Consider the following 16,010-nt stretch of genomic DNA (forward strand, 5'->3'; position numbering starts at 1 on the left):
AAGTTAGACCAATTAACAACCCTACAATGACCTCTAAATGTTTAAGTGAAATAAAGACTTGCATGTTTCTCACTTTAATATTTTACTTATTTATTTCTTAAGTAGGCTCTATGCCCAGTGTGGGGCTCAAACTCACAACCCTGAGATCAAGAGCTGCATGCTCTACTGACTGAGCCAGCCAGGTGTCCCATGTTTCTTATTTTAAATCAAAAGCTAGAAATGATTAAGCTTAGTGTCCAAAGCCAAGATAAGCCAAAAGCTAGATCTCTTACACCAGTTAGCCAAGTTGTGAGTGCAACGGAAAAATTCTTGGAAAAAATTAAAAATGCTACTCTAGTGAATGCAGCAATGGTAAGAAAGGGAAGAGCCTTACTGCTGATACAGAGAAAGTTTTAGTTGTCTGGAGAGAAGATCAAACCAGCTGCAACATTCTCTTAAGCCAAAGCCTAATTGAGAGCCAGGCCCTGAGTCTCTTCAATTAATTCTATGAAGGAGAGAGGGAAAGCTGCAGCAAAGTCTGAAGGTAGGAGGCTGGTTCATGAGGCTTAAGGAGAGTAATCTTCCTTAACATCAAAGTGCAGAGCGAAGCAGCAAGTGCTGATAAAGAAAACTGCAGCAAGTTATCCACAAGATCTAGCTAAGGTTCCAATGAAGGGGGCCTCACTAAACAATCGATTTCCAATGAGAATGAAGCCTTCCTTCTATGGCTTCATAGTTAGAGAGGAGAACTCAATGCCTGGCTTCAAAGGACAGGCTGACTCTACCGTTAGGGGCTAATGTAGTGGGTGACTTTAACTTAAAGTCAATGTATATTTACCATTCTGAAACTACTAGGGCTACTGAGAATTGTGCTAAATCTACTCTGCCTGTGCTTTACAAACCGAACAGCAAAGCCTGGATGATAGCACTTCTGTTTCTAACCATTTAATGAATAGTTTAAGCCCACCGTTGAGACCTACTACTCAGGGGGAAGAAAAAAAGATTCATTTCAAAATATTACTGCCCAGGGGCGCCTGCGTGGCTCAGTCAGTTAAGCATCTGCCCTTGGCTCTGGTCATGATCCCAGGGTCCTGGGATTGAGCCCCACATCAGGCTCTCTGCTCAGCAGGGGCCCTGATTCTCTTCCTCTGCTTACTTATGCTCTCTCTCTCTGTCAGATAAATAAATAAAATCTTCAAAATATTACTGCTCACTGACCATGCACCTAGCCACCCAAGAGCTCTGATGGAAATGTACAAGATTAATGTTGTTTTCATGCCTGTGAACACAATATCCATTCTGCAGCCCTCAGACCAAGGAGTAACTCTGACTTTTAAAAATATTACTTTATAAACTACATTCCATAAGACTGTAACTGCCATAGACTCCTCTGATGGACATGGTCAAAGTAAACTGAAAACGATCTGGAAAGGATTCACCACTCTAAATGCCATTAAGAATATTCATGATTCATGGGAAGAGAGCAAAATATCAACACTAACAGGAGTTTGGAAGAAGGTGATTTCAGCTCTTGTCTTGTGGAGTACTTTGAAGGGTCTAGACTTCAGTGGAGGAAGTAACTGCAGATGTAGTAGAAACAGCAAGAGAACTAGAATCTGAAGTGGAGCCTGAAGATGTGACTGAAATGATGTAATCTCATGATAAAATTTTAATGGATGAGGAGTTATTTCTTATGGATGAGCAAAGAAAGTGGTTTCTTGAGATAGAATCTACTCTTGGGGGGCACCTGGGTGGCTCAGTGGGTTAAAGCCTCTGCCTTCAGCTCAGGTCATGATCCCGGGGTCCTGGGATCGAGCCCCTCATTGGGCTCTCTGCTCAGCGGGGAGCTTGTTTCCTCCTGTCTCTCTGCCTGCCTCTCTGCCTGCTTGTGATCTCTGTCAAATAAATAAATAAAATCTAAAAAAAAAAAAAGAATCTACTCTTGGTGAAGATGCTGTGAAGACTACTGAAATGACAACACAGGATTTGAAATATCATGTAGCTAAAGCAGCAGCATGGGGGGGGGGGGCACCTGGGTGGCTCAGTCTTTAAGCATCTGCCTTCAGCTCAGGTCACGATCCCAGGGTCCTGGGACAGAGTTATGTATCAGGCTCCTTGCTCAGCGTGCAGCCTGCTTCTCCCTCTGCCTGCCACTCCCTCTGTTTGAGTTCTCTCTCACAAATAAATAAATAAATAAATCTTTAAAAAAAAAAAAAAAAAGGCAGCATCAGTGTTTGAGAGGCTGACTCCAATTTTGAAAGAAGTTCTACCGTGGGTAAATGCTATCAAACTGTATCACATATTACAGAGAAATTGTGAAAGGAAGAGTCCAACAATGCCGCAAACTTCACTGGTGTCTTATATTAACAAACTGCTACAGCTACTTCCACCTTCAGCAACCATCAGCTTGACCAGCTAGCAGCCATCAACACCAAGGCAAGACCTTCTATCACCAGAAGGATTACATACACTGAAATGTATATATATATGATTTTTATTTATTTGTTTGACAGAGACAGAGCACAAGCAGGAGGAGTGGCAGAGGGAAAAGGAGACGTGTCTCCCCTCTGAGCAGAGAACCCAACACAGGGCTCCATCCTAGGACTCTGAGATCATGACCTGAGCTGAAGGCAGATGCTCAACTAAGCCACACAGGTGTCCCCCAACGATATTCTTTAATTAAGGTATGCACACTGTTTTTTTAGACATAACATTACTGCACATTTAACAGAGTACAGTGTCCTGTAAACATAATTTTTACATACACTAGGAAACAAAAAAAAATTATTTGACTCACTTTATTGTGATATTCGCTTTATTCAGTGGTCTGGAACTGAACCTGCATTATCTCTAAGGTATGCCCGTAATTAAGGCTGAGAACTAAAGGAAATTAATAGGGATTAGCCAGGCAAAGGCATAATGAGTGAAGAAAATAGAGAATGTTACAGGCTTGTGTGTCAAAGCCCCCAAAAGCTAAGCAAATTAAAGAACAGGATCGTAACTCAAGGGGCCAAACGGGCTGAAAAGGGCCACATTATACAAACTCAGTGACTTTATGCAAGAAAGGAGTACTACAGATTACCTGGCAAATGCCAAATGCTCAAGAATGGTACCTGCCATTATTATGTTGTATAAGCACCATGCCAGTCATTCAGGGTTTTTAGATTCAGTTCCAACTTTAACCCGTCTTCTAGTCCAAGGAAGGCCTAAGTTAGCACAGAGCTCTTAGGACCAAGAAAGGTCTCCTCTGGTTTAAAACCAACTGCCTCTTTGGAAGTACAGATAATCTATTCCTTTGTATCCTATAGAAAGCAGATTTACTATTAATTAAAAAGTAAATGCCATTTTGTAAAACTCAAAGGGACTGTTTATATTTTGTCTCGAGGAGTCTCCCATACTAAACATTGCTCAAAACAAGCAAGTAGTCCTCAGAAGCGTAAAAAGTGGCTTTATTTACTGCGTGGAGATTTCTGTTATGATATTTGGTCTTTACTCCCAAATGAAGCACTCATACTAGTTCTAGACCAGGAGGCTTTCATGAGGTTTTGTTTGTTTGTTTAAAGATTTTATTTTTAGGGGCACCTGGGTGGCTCAGTGGATTAAGCCGCTGCCTTCGGCTCAGGTCATGATCTCAGTGTCCTGGGATCAAGCCCCACATCAGGCTCTTTGCTCAGCGGGGAGCCTGCCTCTCTCTCTCTCTGCCTGACTCTCTGCCTACTTGTGATCTCTCTCTGTGTCAAATAAATAAATAAAATCTTTAAAAAAAAAAAAAGAATAAAATCTATAAAAAAAAAAAAAAGATTTTATTTTTAAGTAATCTCCATACCCAACATGGGGCTCAAACTCACAATCCCATGATCTAGAGCATAGGCTCTACCAACTAAGCCAATCAGGCACCCCTCATGAAATTTTTTTTTTAAAGAATAATTTATTTATTTTTGAGAGAGAGAGAGTGGGGACATGAGTGGGAGGGGGAGGAGCAGAGGAAGAGGGAGAATCCCAAGCAGACCTCCCTCTGAGCACAGAGCCCAGTGTGGGGCTCAATCTCAGGAATAACATGGAGGACATTGGGAGATGGAGAAAACAAATGAGTTGGGAGAAATTGGAGACGGAGACAAACCATGAGAGACTGTGGACTCTGAGAAACAAACTGAGGGTTTTGGAGGGGAGGGGGGTGGAGGATTGGGCAAGCCTGGTGGTGGGTATTAAGGAGGGCAGGTATTGCATGGAGCACTGGGTGTGGTGCATAAACAATGAATTCTGGAACACTAGAAAGAAAGAAAAGAAAATGAAAAAAATAATAATCATTTATTTATTGGGGGGGGGCACCAGTGGGAGGGGAGGGGCAGGGGAAGAGGGAGAGAGAATCCCAAGCAGACTCCCCGCTGAGTACAGAGCCCAGTGTTGGACTCAATCTCAGGACCCTGAGACTACATTGTGAGCCAAAACCAAGAATCGGGTGCTTAACTGACTGCACCACCCAGGCGCCCCACATGAGGCTTTTTTTTAAATGTACATTTAAAAGAAAAAAGACCAAAAGAAAAATGTGGAATAATAGTACTAAAAAAAATTCTTAAAATCTACAAATGAGAGACTTTATACTACAAGTGGGTAAAGATATAAAATGATTATTTTTAAAAAATCACTGTGAATTAAAAAAAAAAAAAAACTGATTAGGGAATAAGATGTTCTAGACAGCCAAAGTGGCCAAACAGGAGAGGCTGATCCTTGGAACAACAATTTTATGCAATTTTTTCCCCCATATAAATCTAAGAAAATATCTAACCCTCCCAGTCTTCTTAAACAAAGTATACTAATAATATTTTAAACTTTTCAGGATAATCTACTATGACCACAGAGGTATGAGGGACTCTTGCACCAAATCTAAATGCTTCCAATATGGCTTTTTTGAATTTTAACGTTTTACATGTTGTAGCTTTTCTTCCTTCCTTTTGATCAAGCTAACATTTTTAGTTAGCTTGTAACAGTGCTGCTTTTTAAAGTTTTAGCTCTTGATTTAAAGAACCAAGCAAGCTGAAACTGTCTAAAAGAGAAAAGATCTACTTGAGGGAAGCCAATAAAATCTGTGATACCTACTTAGGCTGCTGAAAAACCTTTTTTGGTTTATTTCCTGGTACATAAAATGCTACTTTAAGTCTTGTGATTTAAGAATGAAAAGACAAAAACAACACATTAAACAAAAGCATCCACATTAAACAAATGAATTTCATTTCAAGAAATTCTTGAAACTACACAATTTTTTTTCTCATCTTTCCAGGATCTAAAAGGCACTTTAATTAATAACAAATCTCTAAAAAATATAATTAAGAGATCAAAGAAGCAAAAATCATGTTTGAAGAGAGAAGGTCAAGAGACATGAGGTCACCGTGGCTTATCTGATACCCTATCTATGCCAAAAATATATGAACTATTCCAGCTGAGTCAGAATTTATGCTTTGAATGCATCTAAACAAAGATCACATTCCAGGTCAAACTACTGCTATTACCAGGTCATGGAAAACAATGCTTTCTGTGGCACTTAAAAAGTGTTAATTGGGGGAAAAAGATCTCAGTAAAAAGCAAGTTACAAAGAAGATATCTGTTTGGGACCTAAGCTTCCTCTGAAAGCTGGAGAGAACTGTATGTGTTCACATTTAGTTTCATATACAGACAGAAAAAAAAATAATAAAAAAAAAGTACAGACAGAAAGATACAGAAACAATTATATGTATATGTATATACATGGTTTAGCATACATACATAAATTAACTTAGCTCTGTCCACTGAGGGCCTAGAAATAATGACACCCCCAGCAAGACACCCCCAGCAATGAGCCCCCAAATCTTGGTTTCTATAAATCATTGTCCAGTAGGAGGAACCACGGCTCCTTGGAGAAATGGCTGATTCTAGGGTTGGGCCAGGGAAAATATAAGATGTGTCTGGGGCACCTTATGTACTAGAAAGCAAAGAAATGCTAAAAAAGAAAAAAAAAAAAAGGATGGAGACATGTCAAAGGGACACAGGAGCCAACATGAAAGATCTCCCAATGGTCAAAGCTGGAACAATTCAGCAAAAAAATAAGAAACCCAGAATCAAAATTATAACTAATATACAAAATAGATACACTGATATTGGTAAATGGTTGAATAAAAAAAATTAATGGGAGAAGAGACAATTCTTCCTTCCAAAATTCCAAATAATAAATGTGGATACTCTTAAGTGGTACTTAAGCCCTCCATCCACTTTGAGGGTGGGCTAGACTTAGGTGATTTGCTTCCAAAGAATCAGTATAGAAAAGGAAAAATAGTAACCTCACATATTAACATGGTAAACACTACCTTAACCAAGTGATCAAGATCAACATCATCAGTGATATCATGCTGAAGTCACATATCCCCGATACAAAATGACAGTATTCTGTGGCATTCTTTCCAAAAACATATAACTCTTATCTAATAATGAAACAAAAAAATCAGATAAACTCAAAAGGAGGGACATTAACAACTGCACAAGGAATGGTAGGTACCTAAGCACTGTACTCTGTGGATAAAGTTGTTTCCCATGAGAGTATGGGTTACCGTTCTGATGCTGCTATACATGCATATTGGAACTGAACAATTAAGTAAATGGATGGTGGGAGCCAGGTTTCTACTGCTGATGTGTAAATTCACAGATTAGCAAGGGGAGAAGGCTAGAATAGCCTATGTGGTAATGGACTGGAACTAGAGGTTATCAGTATGAACTCATGTTTAACTTAACATAGTTATACAGATGATTACACCCAGAAATATTTACGGACAGGTTATACATAAGCGTTAGTATAAAACTAACTCTTCGCTCGGTTAGCTGAGAGGGCTTAAAAGAAAGCAGCAGTGAGGGTGCCTGGGTGGCTCAACTGGTTAAGCATCTGCCTTCGGCTCAGATCAGGATCCTGGAGTCCCAGGATCAAATTAAGCATCTGCTTTTGGCTCAGGTCAGGATCCCAGAGTCCCAGGATTGGAGTCCCAGGATCAAATCCTGCACTACGCTTCCCGCTCAGTGGGAATTCTGCTTCTCCCTCTGCCCTTCACTCAGCATGTGGTTTCTCCCACTCCTCTCTCTCTCTCTCAAATAAATAAATAAAATCTTAAAAAAAAGAAAAAAGAAAAGAAAGCAGCAATGAGAATACTTAGTATCCAAATCTTGGTTTCTGATACCGTTCTCCAATAAAAGGAAGCAGAGATCCTTGGAGAAATAGCTGATTTTAGCACCCTGACAAGAAATACACGAGATGAGCCTGGAGCATCTTGTAGTGCCAGAAAGTAAAGGAGTGTTAAAAAATAATTATATTAAACACACACACACACACACATACACACACACTGATGTCAGTATGTTAAAGGGGCACAGGAACCAACTGAAAGAGCTCCCAATGGACAAAGCTGGAACAATCTTGAGCAATAAAATAAATACTGGAATATAACTCAAAGCATAAAATAGATATCCTTCATACCATACTGATATAAGTAGACACTTGACTAAATTAACACACGAGTAAAGAGACAAATTTCCATGCAGGAGAATTCCAAGTAAGTTAAGTAGATACTCTACCCCAAAGAATAGGGAGCATAACTCTTCATTCCTTAAATGTAGGCAACACAGTTACTTTTTTTCCAAAGAGGACAGTATGGAATGGGGGGGGGGGATTAACTTTATAAAGGAACAACCTGACAAACAATACTTCAGCCAAGTGATCAAAGTCAGTATCAACAATCATAAATCATGTCGATAGTACGCATCCTCAATATGAGATGATGAAAATGATTGGTACCTTCTTTCTGCCATCATCCTCCCTAAAAGTCATAACGCCAGTGTAATCATGAGAAAAATATATGATAAATTCCAATAGTGGGGCACCCTAAAATATACTTGACCAATACTCCTAAAAACTTCCATAGAAAGTTTTTTAATTTAAAAAAATAATAATAACAGGGCCACCTGCGTGGCTCAGTGGGTTAAAGCCTCTGCCTTCGGCTCAGGTCATGATCCCAGAGTCCTGGGATCCAGTCCCGCATCGGGCTTTCTGCTTAGGGGAACCCTGCTTCCCACTACCCCCTCTGCCTCCCTTTTCTGCCTACTTGTGATCTCTGTCTCTGTCAAATAAATAAATAAAATCTTTAAAAATAGTAATAATAATATTAACAACAGAGGCACCTGGGTGGCTTAGCTGGTTAAGCGTCCAGCTCTTGGATTTCTGCTCAGCAGCTCTTGATCACCAGATCCAGCCCTGTGGCAGGCCCCAGCACACTCCGAGGGAGCCTGCTCAGGATTCTTTCTCTGCCCCCACCACTCTGATGTGAGCTTACACATTTGCCGTCTCTTTTTCTCTCAAATAAATAAATAAATAAATAATGATGGTGAGGGGCATGGGCGCACACCTGCCTAGCTCAGTTGGTAGAGCATTCATCTCATGGTTGTGAGTTTGAGCCTCACGTTGGGCATGGTGTCTATTTAAAAAATAAAATAAAATCTTTTTTTTTTTTTAAAGATTTTAATTATTTATTTGACAGAGAAAGAACACAAATAGGCAGAGAGAGAGAGGAAGCAGGCTCCCTGCTGAGCAGAGAGCCCGATGTGGGCCCCAATTTTAGGACCCTGAGACCATGACCTGAGCCGAAGTCAGAGGCTCAACCCACTGAGCCACCCAGGTGCCCCCCCAAAATAAAATAAAATCTTAAAAACTAAATAACAACAACAACAACAAAAGCAGGAGTGGGGAAGCCAAATCTACCTTGCCTCCCAGTTGACACAAAGGTACCATTTTTCCAGTTTTCTTAGTTGAAGACTTCCCAAATTAGTCTATTGAGATATGGCTCACATCCAAAGACACAGTAACACAGCCAGCTTTATTTTATACACTTACTGTCTTTATCACTTTATCACACAGAAAAGACTAGGACAGTTTTTTTGTGTTTTTTTTTTTTTTTTGACAGAGAGAAATCACAAGTAGACAGAGAAGCAGGCAGAGAGAGAGAGAGAGAGGGAAGCAGGCTCCCTCTCAACGCGGGACTCGATCCCAGGACTCTGGGATCATGACCTGAGCCAAAGGCAGCAGCTTAATCCACTGAGCCACCCAGGCGCCCCAAGACTATGACAGTTTTGACCAGTTTTGTTCAACAAATATTTTTTGACTACCTTTTTTTTTCCAAGCATTGTTTGAGCATTGAGATAACCTCAAAGGTAGAAGAAAGAAAAAAAAAAATCTGTGCTCTGCTTTCTTTTACTGTGAGGAAATCAGACAATACATAACCAAACAATAAATGACCTATCAGATAGTGATAGATGCTATGAAATGAATAAAAAAGTAAAGTGAGGCACACAAGTGCCCAAGAAAGCTATTCTAATTGGAAGCATAGAAAATGCCTCTTTAAGGAGATGACATTTGAGTTGAGACCTGAGCAGAGCTGGTATACAAAGAGAACAGCAAATGTAAAGGCCCAAAAGAGCAAGTTTAACATGCCCAAGGTATCTCATGTAAACAGGGCAACCACCTGGATAGGAATGAGATAAAGTGAAACATAAAAGTCATTTAAGGATCTCAAACCACTCCAACACTGCTCACCAGGAATCCATCAATGGTAATTAGATCAAGATCTCAATTTTATGCTACCACACAATCTCCCTCAAAGTCACAGCTGTCCATTAAATAATGTATTTTGAACCGCCCCATCTTCCCTCTAAAAACTACCATGCCTCTCATTCTTATTTTCTCTTGGCTCTGCTAAAAGTATTAAGAAAAAAGGGAGGGGGAGTATTCTACCGAGAAAAAAAGTCCTGAATTCTCCATAACAGATCTCATTGCTTCCTGTACAACCACAGGTTAAAAGCAAAGACCCTGGAGACAGACTAACTTGGATTCAAATTCAGATTCTATTAGTTGTAAGGATCTTGAATAAGTGGCATATCCTTTTGAAGACTCAGTTTCCTCATCTGTAAAAATCTGTGAGGATTAAGAGATAAAATGTGGCAGCCAGTGACTCTTCAATAAATGTTAGCTACTGCTAATAAAAGTATCTGAGTATTTATTTTGTTCAAGGACCAGAGCTAGGCCAGAGGGATTACAGAAAATACAATTTGCTACAGCAAATTGTTTGAGAGATAAAACTGTCAAACTCCCTTAGGTCAGGAGCTTTGTCTTTTTCTGGTTCACTGGTGTATTCCCAGAATCTGGAACAGTGTTTAACACACAGTGGGCATCAATCTCAGCATGTGTTGAAGGAATGAATGAGACTCCATTAAGTCAAAGAAGCTTAAGAAAGTCTGGCTTTACTTCAAAACAAATAAAGTTTCATTCCACATCAAGATTTTAAACAATATCTTAAGGCCTTGTTGAAGATGTTTTTATTATTTCTAATTGCCTCCCCAAAATCTAGAACAGTATTCATAATATTAAGGTACTCGAATTTATTGCAGTTGAAAAACTGCTACAGGATGCCTGGGTGGCTCAGTTGGTCAAGTGTCTGCCTTTGGCTCAGTCATCATCTCAGGGTCTTGGGATCAAGCCCCACATAAGGCTTCCTGCTGCACAGCAAGGAGACTGTTTCTCCCTCTCCCGCTGTCCCTACCCTTGGCTCACACTCACTCCTTCTCTCTGAAATAAATAATAAAATCTTTTTTTAATAAAAAAAAGAAAAAAGAAAAAGCTCTGCTGCTAAAATTGAGTTGTCAGTTGTAGGCTATACTATTGTTCATAATTCAAAGCTGATGATCAAAACATTGAAAGTAATAAAATAAAATATAAGGTATACTGATTGTTATGGAATACTTCGCTTGCCAGTGCTCCAATGAAGAGACTTAGAAAACTTGTGTAAAATTTTTTCTTCACGGTTGACCAACTAAGTTTAATTTATGCTAGTAAAATAAATTGATTTCACCTCTATATCATTAAATTTTATAAAAAACAATATTACAGTCTGTCCAGTCCCTTAAGAAAAGCCCAAATCTTTTAGACTTCTTAAAAATTTCAAAAGACTGTTAGCTTAATATATCGGCTCTTTAGGTCAAAGAAGGACTTTTCAGGGTGATGAAAATGGAGAAAGAAGGAGTTCACCTCTCTAAAAATGAGTTTTCAATTACTATAATTATGCATAAAATAAGACAGGCAGCATTTCTGGGCCAAGATTTGATGCCTTCGTTCCCTGTGAGAATTAGAGCCAAGTATAAATTTGGGGCAAGTTCTGCAAAAACCACTTTACCCTCTATTGATGCTGAATGAAAAACTCATTGTTAGGATTCATCAACAGAATATATTTTCTAACACACAGCAGCCACTCTGGCAACATCGCTTTCACCATTTTCTATCCCAGAAACAAAACAGGATGCATTTAAATCCTGCCTGGCAGTTACCACGATTGAAGGGTGGCTATCTCAACAGCCTAAGAGTTGGTAAGAGCTAAAAAGTAAAAATCTGGTATACCGAACCGTAAAGTACCAGGGCCTGCTCAAGTTAACCTACACTGGTGGCTATTGTATAGGTCCGCCAAACCTTCAGAGCTGGAAAGATACCTGAACTCTACTGACACCTTTTGAGAAAGAAAGCCAGGCGTGAGGGCGGAGCAGTATGATCGGAATTATTAAAACCGCAGCAAGCCGGCAGGGACACAGGTGCGCGGGCAGGCCCCGGTACCGCAGTCCTTGTCACGCTTCGAGATGACCGGGCCCGTCACAAGCACGACAGCCCTCCTAGGTTCTTATTCACTCATTCATTCATTTGACAATTACGCGAGTGCACCGCAGCAGGGCCGGCTCGCAGGGCCCCCGCCCCAGCCCCGGAACACCCACAGCCGCCCGGCGCGGCCCTGCGCCGCCAGCATTTCCCCGACGCTGCCGCCCGCACCCCGCCGCGGCGCGCTGGGGTCACCCGGATCCCGGGCTCGGCCGCACACGAGCGCCCACGCCCCCCGCCCTCCCAGCCGCGCGTCCCCCGGCCTCCGCCCCGCTTAGCCGCCTCAGACTCGCCGGGTTCGTGCGGCGAGGGAGGGGCGCGTCTACGGAGGCCCCCCGCCCGGGGTTCAAGGCCCTCCGGCGCGCGCGACGCCTGGACCCGAGGGCCTCGGTGGGTGGGTCGGACCCACCGGCCACTCACCTCCGCCGGGTCAGAACCGAGGGGCCTGCTCTAAGCCGTTTGAAACCGCTTGGGCCGCCGCACACCCCGCAGTGTCCTCGTTGTTTATTGGTTCTCGACGGACCGCCCATTGCCCGTTTATTGGTCCATTTGAAAGGACTGTGGGCACGCGCCGCCTGCGGCTTTAAAGGGGCCGCGCGCAGCCGTGCTTCCTCGGACCCAGAGCTACCTGCTCCGTTGGGGATAGGGTCGCTGGAGCAAAAGCTGCCGACGACACTCCCCGCCCCCTCTCCCCGAAAAGAAGGGCGAAAGATGTGTAGAGCTGTGCATCCTTGGCCACCAGCATGTTTCCTTTATTTAATTTTGGCTATTCAAGCTACTGTCAACACTTGGCAAAATTTTTTAAAAACTCATTTCATTCACCAAATATTGATTGTGCAGCTAAGTGCGTGAGGGAAATGAGAGGCAGCTGGGATAACGTGGAAAGAGCAGTGAATGGAGCCAGGATGCTGGATTCTGGTCTTGGACCCCCTCTAAGTGCACTCTTCTCAGTAGATCATTTGTAGCTTAGTTTCCACAAAACAGGGTAACAATGTTTCTCTTACAAGCTTAATGTGAGGGTTTAATATAACTAATTTAATGCTGAGGAAAGGCCTTAATATTCCTGTTATTTATAGAAACGACAGGCTTGCTTAATATGATTTCTAAGTCTTGTTTAGCTCTAAAAATAAAATCTTTTTAAAAAGGGGCGGTGTGGGGGGGGGGTCGTGTGGCGCCTGGCTGACTCAGTCAACAGAGTTTACACTTCTTGATCTCAGGGTTGTATGTTCCAACCCCCCCTTGGGTGTAGTGATTATTTAAAAATAAAATCTTAAAAAAGAAAAGCCTTGTTTAGCTCTAAATTCTATGTTTCTATGAATAAGATCATGTCCTTACTTTCAAGGAATGTACAAACTACAGTGGTCAGAGGAAAACATACAGTCTAATCTGTACGTTCTAATTTTCAAAGTAGCAAGAGAACTAGGTAAAAGAAAAACTGTAGATGCTTAGCAAACGAAGAAATTTGCTAAGGGAGGATCTGTGAAAGGGATGGAATTGTAATCTGGGATTTCAACCATATATAATTACCAACAGACTAAAAGATGGTGAGGGGATGGATAAAAATAGTAAAACGATTATTTTTTAATCTATCAAATTAGCAAAGATAAAAAGTTTGACAACTGTTAGTTGGCCAACATTTTTTGAGAAACAGACATTCAAACTCACTGTTGGTAAGATTGTAATTGGTACACATTTTCAGGATGATTTACCAGTTATTAAAATGTAAAGTGTGGGACACCTAGTTGGCTTAGAAGAGCATACAACTCTTAATCTCTGAGCTGTGAGTTTGAGCCCCACATTGGGTATAGTGATTACTTAAAAATAAAATCTTTTAAAAAATGTGTATGATTTCTGGCCCAATAATGCCACTGTTAGGAATTTGTCCTACAGATCTATGCAATTATGTAAAGAAAATTATCCAAAGATACTCACTGCAGCAATTCTTAAGATATGGGAAAAAACCCCAAACCTTAGAAATCACATGTCCAGGGGCACCTGGGCGGCTCAGCGGTTATAGCCTCTGGCTTCGGCTCACGTCATGATCTGAGGGTCCTGGGATCAAGCCCCGCACCGGGCTCCCTGCTCGGCAAGGAGCCTGCTCCCCCTACCCCCCCCCCCCCCCCCCCCCCCGCCTCTCTGCCTACTTGTGATCTTTGTCTGTCAAATTTAAAAAAAAAAATCTTTAAAAGAAATCACATGTCCATTCACAGGTAACTTGTTACATAATTACAGTATATCCACTCAATAGACACTACAGAACTGTTAAAGAGAATGTGGTTAATCTGCTGGGGTAGAAAAAGTGTGCAAATTTTATTTTACTAAAAAAAATGCAAGTTGCAAAAAAGCATATATGGAATAACTTTATTGTATATGGTTATAAATGCATATGCATTTGTGTGCATGCCTGAAAATGGTTAAAACATTCCTGGAATTTCAAGAAATTAATAATTATTTAAGAAATTATTTAAGGGGAGTGTGTAGAGAGGGAAATGAATTTTTTGCCATTGACATGTGAGAAAAGTAGGAGCAAGGGCACAGAAGCAAGAAAGTACATTATATGTAGGGAATTTAACATATGAGTTTGATTTTAGATTTTAGGCACATGTTGGGAAGTAGTGGGATACAAAATTGCCAGAGAAAGAACATTCCAGGAGGGTCTTGAATACCAAGGTAAGGAATTTGTACTTTAAGTAGGTGATGGAGAGCTATGAAAGGTTTCTAAACCAGAGAGCAGCAAAATCAGAATTGCACTTTAGGAAAACTGATCAGCGTGATTATCTAAAATGGGTTAGAGTTGGAAGCCCAGTTAGGAGTCTGCTATGAGGTGATAGCAGTGGAAATGCTGAGAACAGATTCAATAAAGTGTGAAGGATTTGGCAATCAACTTGTTGCAAAGGTGAGGGTGGGGCCCATTTAGGGAGGTAAGCCAAAGAGCATGCCAGGCTTTGAGCCTAGGTATTGGGAGACTGTGATTGCCCAGATGGAAGTAGAAAGTATGGAGAAGACATTCTTAAGAGGAAGACAAGAAATTTAGTTTTAGTCCTGTTTACTTTTAGGTACCAATGAGACCGCTAAGTAGATATAGAAAATTCAGGTTGAGAACTGGAGAAAAGATTAGGATTCAAGTGATACAGGTGTAGAAAAGATGGAATTGTAGCAATGGATGAGACCACAGAGTGGGGGAGTGGAAAGTGAAAAGATAGGTCATGAGGAAAGATCCATAGGTTAGGGGAAACCAAGCAGAGCAAAAAGGTCACAGTAACCTTTGAGAAATGGGTTAGGAACATACAGAAATAGTTTTCTTTAATCATTGGTCATTGGCATGTTTACTTTATTTAAATATTATGGGAAATAAATTGAAAATTACATTTATAAAGAGAGCATGATGATAAAGTGGAATTTGTTCAATAAAGGATGTATGGAGTCTGGATCCTGGAGAGCTTTAGAATGAGATGGCAAATCCCTTTTGTCTTATATGGTTTATGTGTAGCCCTATTTAAAGGTGGACACTGGATGTCTGATTCCATTCATGTAGTTGTTCATTCACTCAACAAATATTTATTGAGCACCTAATATGTGCAGGGACTGTTCTAGGCACTTGGGATAACCAGTGCATGAAATAGACACACACAAACACACACATACACAAACCCCTCTCTTATGGTACTCACATTATAGTGAAAAAGCATAGATGCTCAACACATTAATAAATTATATAGTATGTTATTAGACAATATGTGCAGTGGAAAAAAAACAAAAAATAAAACACGGTAAAAAGGACAGGGAAGTAGAGTTAGAAAAACATTAATTTTATAAAGCACAATCAGAGTAGGTTTCACTAAGGAGGTTACCTTTAAGCAAAGACTTGAAGACAAAGGAATTAGCCATGAGTTTCTTTCTCTACAGGAAGGAAGTGCCAACTAGGGGGAACAGATTTGCAAAGACCCTAAGTTGGGACCATGCCTCTCAGGTTAGAGAGAAACAGGGACCAATATAGCTGAAGTGGAGTAGTTGGCAGTAGGAAGATAGAAGGAGAAGAGGTCTGAAAGATAATGTAGGGCGGGGAGTGGCAGATCCTATAGGGTCTTGTCTTGGAAATCTAACATAATACCTTGCTCCATAGTAGGTGTTCAATAAATGTTTGGACAGTCATCTTTTGTAATCCAGGGTAATCACCAAATATCTTCTATGTGACACCTGCTTACTTTAGCCCAGGGGCCTCCTAGTAGTTCTTTATAAGGAAGGTATTCAGAGGAAAGTGAAACCTTTGTAGGCATTAGAGATCAAGGTGAACACTGTATTATTGCAAATGCCAGCATTGGAGCTA

General features: G+C 40.9%; 1 protein-coding gene across 2 annotated transcripts in view; it reads right to left on the minus strand.

The window, feature by feature from the left end:
* Positions 1-12,189, minus strand: part of LOC132008464 (cytoskeleton-associated protein 5) — a 106,848-nt gene extending 94,659 nt beyond the window's left edge. For both annotated transcript variants that reach the window (XM_059387112.1, XM_059387109.1), the window contains exon 1: positions 12,104-12,189. The gene's annotated coding sequence lies outside the window, so the exon portion shown is untranslated. The remainder of the gene's footprint in view (positions 1-12,103) is intronic.
* Between the last annotated feature and the right edge of the window lie 3,821 nt (positions 12,190-16,010).

This window comes from Mustela nigripes, unplaced genomic scaffold (genome assembly GCF_022355385.1).
Source record: "Mustela nigripes isolate SB6536 unplaced genomic scaffold, MUSNIG.SB6536 HiC_scaffold_148, whole genome shotgun sequence".
Classification (NCBI taxonomy): Eukaryota; Metazoa; Chordata; class Mammalia; order Carnivora; family Mustelidae; genus Mustela; species Mustela nigripes.